The 12322-nt window shown below is 40.1% G+C and overlaps 1 long non-coding RNA gene across 2 annotated transcripts in view; it reads left to right on the top strand.

The window, feature by feature from the left end:
- The first annotated feature begins 261 nt into the window (after positions 1-261).
- Positions 262-12322, top strand: part of LOC135050965 (uncharacterized) — a 127009-nt gene continuing 114948 nt past the window's right edge. For both annotated transcript variants that reach the window (XR_010241953.1, XR_010241952.1), the window contains exon 1: positions 262-334. This is a non-coding gene — a long non-coding RNA (uncharacterized LOC135050965). The remainder of the gene's footprint in view (positions 335-12322) is intronic.

The raw sequence follows: 12322 nt of genomic DNA on the forward strand, positions 1-12322 counted from the left end.
ATCTGGCCACTAACATGAGTATGTATAGGCCATTGTGGCATACTTTTTGGCTCATATTCCTCTGCAGATCCCAGAACACATGAGCCAGGGCAAGGTTTTTCAATTACCATCTGCTAAAGCAAACGAGTAGATGGTTTGTTCTTTAATCCATGTGTCGAAACCAGGAAGGTGCTACAGCGAGACATCTGGCACTCTGCCCAAACTATTTATAATTGATTTGCAAAGGGAGCAGTAGGAGGATAGGTTCTGCATGCATAACATCTAAAATTATACAAAGAGCGGATACAGTATAAGCAGCAAGATGGTAACGACAACTGTCCAGGAGCAGCATGTTGTAAGTGTACCTCTAATTATCTAACGGTTCCCGAGACTCAGTCAAAAGGACAAAAAAAGGTGTGAAAATAATAGATTATAATCTGGAGTCTCTAATATTAGCTTTGTTTCATGCTATTTTTCAAGCATTTTTCACTCTCATTCATTTTTCTGCACCTGTCTGCAGATAGCTGTCATTTGAATATATTGTAAAATTGCTCGATAACAGTAACCTCCTTATCAGGGATATTTAGTTCATTTGATTCAATGAAATAGTTAAGTTTTCTGTGCCATGTCTCTCTTAGTATTCTATCATAGCTAATCTATTATTATACATGACAACGCAACCATATACAATGCTGTGAATCCGGTAAAGGAAAATGCAGAATTTCTGCTTCTCTGTGAACCATTAATGCCATCCTCCTTCAATCCGTCCCCTCCCCCCAACCTTATAAATTAAGCAGCCTGTGAGGAAAAAAAATAAAATAAATAAAACCCATAGAACAACCGCTTGCAACTTTTTTTATGGATGTTTGGGAAGTTTAATCATTTTGCAAAATGCAATTCCTGGTCGTAAATTCTGCCACCACTGCGGATTTAGGAAGATGTAAAGGACTGGAGCGGGTTGATAGGTAAGTTTTAATCTGACAAGGCCAAAAAGCCTGCTAGATTTATACCTAGCTGGTTTCTTCCTAGTAATTACCATAGGACATACACATACTCTATATAAGCAGAGAAGAGACGGTTTGATACACAAGAAAGAGGCAAAGTCATCTTTGTAATATTTGCTTCTCAGAACATTGGAAACATTTTGAGTGCCCACAATTACACTTTGTGTAAAGTATTGGTTTACAAATATATCCAGGGCGTAATATGTCAATCTAAACAGAAGCTAGAAGCGTGTAATGTGGTGTGGGACAAAAAAAACCTCAAAACACTTCTTGGTATTTATGACATATAAACCAAATTGTTTTTTTTTTTTCTAAAGCAATGAATTGCAGAGATGATTATAACATGGGGTGAAAATATCAGTCACCATGGGCCTGATTCTGTCATACGCTCCTGTGGCCGCTTTTCCCTGTAGCCACAGCATTGTACTTACTTTCATATTATAATGCGACAATCGGCCAAAGTCACAAATCTGTGCATCTGAAGTGTAAGTCTATCCGGCGCCCACTGTTCTAGACTCTGCAGAAGCAACTGCAATCATTAGTATGGGCACTTGCTCCAGCCCCATGCTTTGTGCAATAGATGCGTCAGTAACAGGCTTCTTTTCCTGGTACACAAGACTCAGAATCCCACAGAGCTATACATACATTCCCACGACATTCCCATCAGAAAAAGCTGCTTGATACTCAACGCCCAGTTCCCGATAAGAGACGCCTATTTCCCACTGGAATGCGGCATATACCTAATTGTGACTTTGGAGACACTGGGGCAGATGTATTAAGCCTGGAGAAGTGATAATGCAGTAATAAGTGCAAGGTGATAACGCACCAGCCAATCAGCTCCAATATGTAAATTTACAGTTAGGAGCTGACTGGCTGGTGCGTTATCACATTGCACTTATCACTGCTTTATCACTTCCCCGGGGTTAATACATCTGCCCCACTGTGAGGCGCATGCACAAACCATGTTTTGTAATTCAGAAGCATGCATAGTCACCTCATAAATGGGACGAGTCAGTTTTCATTAATGTATCGAATTGTTACAGTCTGTCATTTACATACTCAGCTGGTCATTTGTTTGTGAGGTAAAAGTATACTAACAATTGTACATATAAAGACTGTGATAAGTATAAAATCTGTGAAATTTGTCCAAATAAGCCTCAAATAATAGTACATATTTATCTGCTTTTTATTTAAGGAAGTTAATTCACCTTCTGTCTGTTCCGCTTATACATGACCATTGTATAAACAAGTAAGGTACAGTTTCTGTCCCTCCATTCTCATATACATTAAATAACACACACAATGGCCTGATTCTGAGTTGCACGCAAAAGTGCATGCAGCAGTGTCTATTGCTGCGAGTTTATGCAAATGAAGCTACACACTCCTTCCCTTGAGTACATTTGTGCGGTCAAATGTGCAAGGACTGAGGCACCCACTTTAGCGCCAGTTCAAACATAATACAGATTGGTGCATCCTTAGACCTTATGGGAGGTGCAGCGTCTCTGTCTGACCAGTGCCTGGCTTGCGGGTGTGCATCTTACACTCCCATGACACTCCATTCACACTCCCATAGTATGCCCACAGAGTAGCTAATTTTTGCATGCGCATTAGCCACCTCCCAGTTGCTGCCCAGGAATGCCCATAACTTTCCAGTCACTTTTCTAATTTCACCTGTCCCGAGTGTGCTTACACTGTGTAATGCATGCGTGATAGGGTTTAGCGCAGTTGCAAATAATCACTGAACTACATGACCAGTGGCTTTGCATGTGGATTGTGAGCAACTCAGAATCAGGCCCAATAACTCCATTAACACCAAGATGTGGAGGAATTATATACACACAGGGCCAGATTAACAATGAGGCGGATGGAGCTGTCACCACCAGCTGCCATCCAAATCTCAGCACACTCACCCACTCCCAATTAAAAACTCCAGCGCCATGTCCATGAAGCCCCGCCCACTCACCCACGGCTGTCTGCAGGTAAGGCTCCTGTAACCCAAAGCGCCACCCACTTATCCACGTCTATGAGAAGCCCCAACCCTCTGGCCTCCCGAAAGCCCATTCAACCTCCCACCCGAAGTCCCGCCCATGCATGTTGTTTAAGCCCTTTCCCCAGCCAACCAAACACCACCCATTAATTTCTGTTGCCCGAAGTCAAACTGTAAAGCATAGTTAAGCTGCCAGAGGAGCTGCTGGCTGCTGCCTAATGATGTGGAGCTAAGAACTAGAACTAGTACTGTAAGTTTTTCTTACAGAACTGTTTTCAAACACTGTAACAGCAGCCCTGGGACCCTGCAGTTTCATCTTTCAATGCAGTCTGGGTAATGGTCTGGTGTTCCTGCACTTTGTGGTAGCAATCAAATTAAGATATTGTTAGGGCTGCAATGTATTTTTTTTTTAATCCTGTGGCAGACAGCATGTCTGTTTTTTTCCTTTAGGAGACAATCTGGGGTATTCAATTGGCCACAGGGTTTAGAATTAGGGGTATTCAATTAGTCACAGGGTTTAAAATTGAGGTATTCAATTGCCATACTGAGGTATTCAATTAGTGGTTCACACGGACTAAACTGTGAGGCAAAGTCAGTGAAAATACCCACAAAATCAGGGGCATGCGCAGGATAAAACCCCATTGATTCCACAAATTTTATGAAATCAGTGGGTTTCCACACTTGAATCCAGAATTTTTGACTTGGAAAAAGACTACTTAAATAGACTTAACCGGCGCCGCAGGGCTTTTTACCAACAATTACTATAGTTGCGAGGTAAACCCTGCAGCTACTTGAATACTTCCCAATGTGTGTGTTTTTTCCTGTGGCAAACAATTAGGGGAATTAAATTAAGCACAGGAGATTTTTTTAAAAAGAAACCATGGAGCAGATTTTTTCCTGCAGCCGCAGGGTTTTGCTATTCAATTGCAAGAGAAAATGAGACACAGACTATGCCTCTTTTTCACACACCTCCAGAGCAAACCTGATTTTTCCTAAAATCATTATTTTTAGGAAAAATCATCAGGACTTGCTCTGGCACCCTTTCAACACCCCCTTGAGGACTAATCAAGCAATTGGAAGTTTCCAATTAGCTTAATTGGTCTGTAATTATTCACCTGCCGAAGTGGTGTCTTCTTCTGCAGCACCAGTGGGTTATAAAAGTGAGTATGTGTAAGCATGTATTAGTGTGTGTGTGTGTGTGTGTGTGTGTGTGTGTGACCCTCGGTGTGTGTTTGTGACCCCCCATGTGAGTGTCATCCCCAGTAGGAAGATGGAGGGGAGACCACTGAAACTGCAAAGACCACTAGAGGGGTAGGTATCTTTTTTTTACTTTTATGCACAGCAGGGTTTACAGCTCTGAAGACCAATTTTTTTTGATCGGATACCATGGGTATCGGAAGCTCGCATACCCCCGGTATTCCACAATTTGGTGCAAGGTTATTTTACAGTGAAAACCTTGTGCTACATTGAATTCCCCCTCTGTGTGTGTTTTTTTTCCTGTGGCGCACAATGTGTGGGTTTGTTTTTCTGTGGGGGACAATATGCATGTTTTTTTCCTGAGGCTGACTTAGTGTATGTGTTTCTTCTTGTGGCGGGCAATGTGTGTAGTTTCAGAATTTCTTAAATTGTCTTTTGTGGAACAATTTAATTATTAACTTTTTCTGTTAACAATAAAAATAGAGAATGAGCGCTATGCATAAATTATGTGTAATGAATTTAAAAGTGTAGAGATTATGAGAGTGGCAACTGTAAAAAAGAAAAGTTGTTAATTGTTTACAGCTCCTTCTGGAGTGATGTAAAATGAGCTCAGTCCATCCCGGATTCACACTGTGGCAAATTGTGATAACTCTAAGTATCCCTACCTTTTAGTCAGTTCGTGCATCGCCTGGAGGATAGATGTCCACACTCCTCACTTCCCACTTACCACTGCTTGCAGCGTTAGCGGATCGCGGCTTGGTGTCGGGTCGCGGCTCAATGATGTCACTCTGCGACTAGTGTCGGGAAGGCTGGGCCGAGTAGAAGTTGCTGTCCTGTAGCTCATGTACCTCCAACGCGTTTCGTGCATCACCGCGCACTTTGTGAAGGATGGCATGATGATTTCCTAGTCCCATATTTATACTTAAAAAACTTTATTGTTCATTTAGTTAAAAAGGGAAATGCAAAAAGGAAAGGAAGTTGGGGCAAAATGGCGGCAACCATGTGCTCATGTGGTAATCCACTTTTTTAAAGCCCAAATTCAATAAAAATTATTTAAAAATATTGTAATGGGTGTCACTATAAATTAATATGTAATATATATGTTTATGTTAAAAATATATATGTTTATGTTAAACGGTTTTTGTTTTTTATATATGTTCATAAAAATGCATTCAGTTCTATGTCTAAATTAAGCCCATGTGGTTGCAGAGTCTTCATCTCAAAGAGCCATCTTGTCTCATTCTTTAATAGTTCCGTCCCGATGTCTTCTCCTCTCCAATTTTTATGTACTTTTTGTATCGCCATAAAGCTTAATCCACATGGATCTTTGTTGTGTTATAAATATGTTCAGCTAACCGAGTTTTGACCTTTCTTTTGGTCTGGCCAATGTATTGTAGCCCACAAGGGCATTCAAAGAGGTATATGGTTTGTTCCATTTCACAACTGAGATGGTCTTTGATTTTGTATATTTTTCCAGTTTTGTTTGATTTGAACTGTCCTTCTGGTTTTGCTGTGGTTGATTTATTGTTTTTGCATGCCTTACAATTGAGGCAGTAAAGATAACCTTTAGTGTTTATTGGTTTTCTTTGTGTAGATGTTGTCTGAAAACTTGAAACCAATTCTTGTTTGATGTTCCTCGCCTTTTTATAGATTATATTTGGTTTATCAGTTAAAAGATCCTTTAATTCATTGTCCAATATCAAGATGTGCCAATGTTTATTTAACATGGTTTCTATAATTTATGACTGCTGTTGTATTGGGTGATGAACCTAATTTGGTCTTTTTGTTCATACGTTCTTTATTTGTACTTAATACGGTCTTCTCTGTCCATTTGGTTAATTTTATGTCTGTCTATTCAGGTCCTGTTCTTTGTACCCTTTTTGGATGAATTTCAGCATCATGTCTTCACTTTGTTTTCTGTATGTTTGGTACCCACTGCAATTTCTTCTAATTCGCTGAAATTGGCTGGATGGAATGCTTGCTGTCCAATTTATATGATGATTGCTCGAACTAGGCAAGATGTTGTTTCCACTTACTTCCTTAATATGAGTTTTAGTTTGGATTTGGTTATTTTTGATAAAAATTTACATGTCTAAAAAGGTGACTGATTCTTTACTGATTTCTGTTGTGAATTCCAAATTTATGTTGTTGCTTTTTATGAATTGAATGAATTTTTGAAGCTCTATGTCGTTGCCTCCCCAAATAAAGAAGACATCATTGATGTACCTGTACCAACAAATTAAACTGTCTTTGAAAGGATTGTCTGTCCAGATGTGCTAATCTTCCCACCTAGCTACGAAGAGGTTCACATAGCTAGGCGCAAAGGATGTTCCCATCGCCGTTCCACATTTTTGACAATAGAATTGTCCATTGTTCCAAAAGTAGTTGTGATTCAAGATAAACTCAATATTCGCCATGATAAAATTAACTTGTCTAATTGGAAGATTTGACTTATTCAGGTAATATTCAGTGTGTTCACAGCCAGTTTCATGATTGATGCATGTGTATAGTGATTTAACATCACTGGTTCCCAGGGTGAAGTGATCTCATTGAGGATCTGTAAAATGTTCATGGTGTATCTTAGATAACTTTTCTGTGTCTTTACTATGTCTTGTAAAAAGGAATCCGTATATATTGATAAATTGGAAGTGATAGATTGAATGCCTGAGACTATGGGGCATCCCAGTGGGTTTATGGGGTCTTTGTGCATTTTTGGCAAGCAATAAAAGGTGGGAATTTGGGGATTTTTTTCTATTATGAAGTTAAATTCTTTCAATGTGATGATTCCCAGTTCTAGCCCTTCTTGTATCTGTTCTCTTAGCTTTTTCTCACAGATGTTTGTCAGATCTTGATCTAACAGTTCATATGTTTCCTGATCTTCCAAAAGGCGGGTGACTTCTTTCTCGTATGCGTCTTTTTCCATGATAAAAATGCCTCCGCCTTTGTCAGCTGGTTTTATGATGATGGTCTTGTCTTGTTTTAATTAAATTAACCCTATTCTTTCTTCATTAGTAATGTTTAATTTCATATTTGGCTTTTCTGGTATTTTCTCTATTTCTTCTTTCATTAATTTTTGGAATGTCTCCACATATGATCCTTTACAATACGTTGGGTTGAAAGTAGATTTGGGTCCGAAATCTTTGTGTTGATATTCATCTTCTTGTGTGGCCAGTTTTGGGTTGGTGTTTTTTGCAAATAATTTTTTAATATTGCATTTCATTATGAACTTGTGTACATCTATGTATAGGTCAAATTTATTAATTTTGGACTGTGGTACAAAGATAAGCCCCTTTTGTAAAATTGAGACCTGTGCTTCTGATAACACTTTTTTGCTTAAATTGAATATACAGTAGTTGGTTTGGCATCAGGTATGCTATTTTTCTTTTTACTCGTGATCCCCCTCTCCATCCTCTCTGTCTTTTCTGATAAGGGTTTCCCTGTATTTTTTGTTCAGGATTCCCTTGTGGTCCAGTGGTTTCTGTCCTCCATGGCTGAAATCTAAAAAATAATCCATGAACATTTTACAGATCCTCAATGTGTTACAATGGGAAGATCACTTCCCCCTGAGAACCAGTGATGTTAAATCATTATACACATGCATCAATCATGAAACTGGCTGTGAACACACTTAATATTACCTTAATAAGTCAAATCTTCCAACTAGACAAGTTAATTTTATCATGGCGAATATTGAGTTTATCTTGAATCACAACTACTTTTGGAACGATAGACAATTCTATTGTCAAAAATGTGGAACAGCGATGGGAACATCCTTTGCACCTAGCTACGTGAACCTCTTCATAGCTAGGTGGGAAGACCAGCACATCTGGACAGACAATCCTTTCAAAGACAGTTTAATTTGTTGGTACAGGTACATCAATGATGTCTTCTTTATTTGGGGGGGCAACGACATAGATCTTCAAAGATTTATTCAATTCATAAAAAGCAACAACATAAATTTGGAATTCACAACAGAAACCAGTAAAGAATCAGTCACCTTTTCCGACATGTACATTTTTATCAAAAATAGCCAAATCCACACAAAAACTCATATTAAGGAAGTAAGTGGAAACAACATCTTGCCTAGTTCGAGCAATCATCATAGAAATTGGACAGCAAGCATTCCATCCAGCCAATTTCAATGAATTAGAAGAAATTGCAGTGAATACCAAACATACGAAAAACAAAGTGAAGATATGATGCTGAACTTCATCCAAAAAGGGTACAAAGAACAGGACTTGAATAGAAATTAACCAAATGGACAGAGAAGATCGTATTAAGTACAAATAAAGAACGGATGAACAAAAAGTCCAAATTAGGTTCATCACCCAATAGAACAGCAGTCATAAAATTATAGAAACCATGTTAAATAAACATTGGCACATCTTGAAATTGGACAATGAATTAAAGGATCTCTTAACTGATAAACCAAACATAATCTATAAAAAGGCGAGGAACATCAAACAAGAATTGGTTTCAAGTTTTCTACATCTACACAAAGAAAACCAATAAACACTAAAGGTTATCATTACTGCCTCAATTGTAAGGCAAGCAAAAACAATAAATCAACCACAGCAAAACCAGAAGGACAGTTCAAATCAAACAAAACTGGAAAAATATACAAAATCAAAGACCATCTCAGTTGCGAAATGGAACAAGCCATATACCTCTTAGAATGCCCTTGTGGGCTACAATACATTGGCCAGACCAAAAGAAAGGTCAAAACTCGGTTAGCAGAACATATTTATAACATGAAAAAGGGGCTTGCTACACATAGTGTCTCCAAACATTTCCTGGATTTCCACAACAAAGATCCATGTGGATTTAGCTTTATGGCGATACAAAAAGTACATAAAAATTGGAGAGGAGGAGACATCATGACGGAACTATTAGAGATGAGCGGGTTCGGTTTCTTTGAATCCGAACCCGCACGAACTTCACTTTTTTTTCCACGGGTCCGAGCGACTCGGATCTTCCCGCCTTGCTCGGTTAACCCGAGCGCGCCCGAACGTCATCATGACGCTGTCGGATTCTCGCGAGGCTCGGATTCTATCGCGAGACTCGGATTCTATATAAGGAGCCGCGCGTCGCCGCCATTTTCACTCGTGCATTGAGATTGATAGGGAGAGGACGTGTCTGGCGTCCTCTCCATTAGAATAGAGATAGATAGATTAGATAGAGAGAGATTGTGCAGAGTCGCAGACAGAGTTAGTTTACCACAGTCAGTGACCAGTGCAGTTGCTAGTTAACTTTTATTTAATATAATATATCCGTTCACTTCTCTCTGCTATATCCGTTCTCTGCCTGAAAAAAAAAACGATACACAGCACAGTCAGTCACACAGTGTGACTCAGTCTGTGTGCACTCAGCTCAGCCCAGTGTGCTGCACAGTCATCAATGTATAAATTAAAAGCTTATAATTAATTGTGGGGGAGACTGGGGAGCACTGCAGGTTGTTAGCAGGAGCCAGGAGTACAATTATATTAATTAACAGTGCACACTTTTGCTGCAGGAGTGGTGACCAGTGCCTGACCACCAGTATAGTATTGTTGTATACTACTAATATCTCTTTAAATATCAACCAGTCTATATTAGCAGCAGACACAGTACAGTGCGGTAGTTCACGGCTGTGGCTACCTCTGTGTCGGCACACGGCAGGCAGTCCGTCCGACCAGAATTGTATTATTTATTATTATATACCTACCACCTAACCGTGGTTTTTTTTTCATTCTTTATACCGTCATAGTGTCATCCTAATTGTTACGAGTATACTACTATCTCTTTATCAACCAGTGTACAGTGCGGTAGTTCACGGCTGTGGCTACCTCTGTGTCGGCACACGGCAGGCAGTCCGTCCGACCAGAATTGTATTATTTATTATTATATACCTACCACCTAACCGTGGTTTTTTTTTCATTCTTTATACCGTCATAGTGTCATCCTAATTGTTACGAGTATACTACTATCTCTTTATCAACCAGTGTACAGTGCGGTAGTTCACGGCTGTGGCTACCTCTGTGTCGGCACACGGCAGGCAGTCCGTCCGACCAGAATTGTATTATTTATTATTATATACCTACCACCTAACCGTGGTTTTTTTTTCATTCTTTATACCGTCATAGTGTCATCCTAATTGTTACGAGTATACTACTATCTCTTTATCAACCAGTGTACAGTGCGGTAGTTCACGGCTGTGGCTACCTCTGTGTCGGCACACGGCAGGCAGTCCGTCCGACCAGAATTGTATTATTTATTATTATATACCTACCACCTAACCGTGGTTTTTTTTTCATTCTTTATACCGTCATAGTGTCATCCTAATTGTTACGAGTATACTACTATCTCTTTATCAACCAGTGTACAGTGCGGTAGTTCACGGCTGTGGCTACCTCTGTGTCGGCAGTCGGCAGGCAGTCCGTCCATCCATAATTGTATTATTATTATAATATATACCACCTAACCGTGGTTTTTTTTTCATTCTTTATACCGTCATAGTGTCATACTAGTTGTTACGAGTATACTACTATCTCTTTATCAACCAGTGTACAGTGCGGTAGTTCACGGCTGTGGCTACCTCTGTGTCGGCAGTCGGCAGGCAGTCCGTCCATCCATAATTGTATTATTATTATAATATATACCACCTAACCGTGGTTTTTTTTTCATTCTTTATACCGTCGTCATAGTGTCATACTAGTTGTTACGAGTATACTACTATCTCTTTATCAACCAGTGTACAGTGCGGTAGTTCACGGCTGTGGCTACCTCTGTGTCGGCAGTCGGCAGGCAGTCCGTCCATCCATAATTGTATTATTATTATAATATATACCACCTAACCGTGGTTTTTTTTTCATTCTTTATACCGTCGTCATAGTGTCATACTAGTTGTTACGAGTATACTACTATCTCTTTATCAACCAGTGTACAGTGCGGTAGTTCACGGCTGTGGCTACCTCTGTGTCGGCAGTCGGCAGGCAGTCCGTCCATCCATAATTGTATTATTATTATAATATATACCACCTAACCATGGTTTTTTTTTCATTCTTTATACCGTCGTCATAGTGTCATACTAGTTGTTACGAGTATACTACTATCTCTTTATCAACCAGTGTACAGTGCGGTAGTTCACGGCTGTGGCTACCTCTGTGTCGGCAGTCGGCAGGCAGTCCGTCCATCCATAATTGTATTATTATTATAATATATACCACCTAACCGTGGTTTTTTTTTCATTCTTTATACCGTCGTCATAGTGTCATACTAGTTGTTACGAGTATACTACTATCTCTTTATCAACCAGTGTACAGTGCGGTAGTTCACGGCTGTGGCTACCTCTGTGTCGGCAGTCGGCAGGCAGTCCGTCCATCCATAATTGTATTATTATTATAATATATACCACCTAACCGTGGTTTTTTTATACCACCTAACCGTGGCAGTCCGTCCATAATTGTATACTAGTATCCAATCCATCCATCTCCATTGTTTACCTGAGGTGCCTTTTAGTTCTGCCTATAAAATATGGAGAACAAAAAAGTTGAGGTTCCAAAATTAGGGAAAGATCAAGATCCACTTCCACCTCGTGCTGAAGCTGCTGCCACTAGTCATGGCCGAGACGATGAAATGCCAGCAACGTCGTCTGCCAAGGCCGATGCCCAATGTCATAGTACAGAGCATGTCAAATCCAAAACACCAAATATCAGAAAAAAAAGGACTCCAAAACCTAAAATAAAATTGTCGGAGGAGAAGCGTAAACTTGCCAATATGCCATTTACCACACGGAGTGGCAAGGAACGGCTGAGGCCCTGGCCTATGTTCATGGCTAGTGGTTCAGCTTCACATGAGGATGGAAGCACTCAGCCTCTCGCTAGAAAACTGAAAAGACTCAAGCTGGCAAAAGCACCGCAAAGAACTGTGCGTTCTTTGAAATCCCAAATCCACAAGGAGAGTCCAATTGTGTCGTTTGCGATGCCTGACCTTCCCAACACTGGACGTGAAGAGCATGCGCCTTCCACTATTTGCATGCCCCCTGCAAGTGCTGGAAGGAGCACCCGCAGTCCAGTTCCTGATAGTCAGATTGAAGATGTCAGTGTTGAAGTACACCAGGATGAGGAGGATATGGGTGTTGCTGGCGCTGGGGAGGAAATTGACCAGGAGGATTCTG

This window comes from Pseudophryne corroboree, chromosome 2 (genome assembly GCF_028390025.1).
Source record: "Pseudophryne corroboree isolate aPseCor3 chromosome 2, aPseCor3.hap2, whole genome shotgun sequence".
NCBI classification, from domain to species: Eukaryota; Metazoa; Chordata; class Amphibia; order Anura; family Myobatrachidae; genus Pseudophryne; species Pseudophryne corroboree.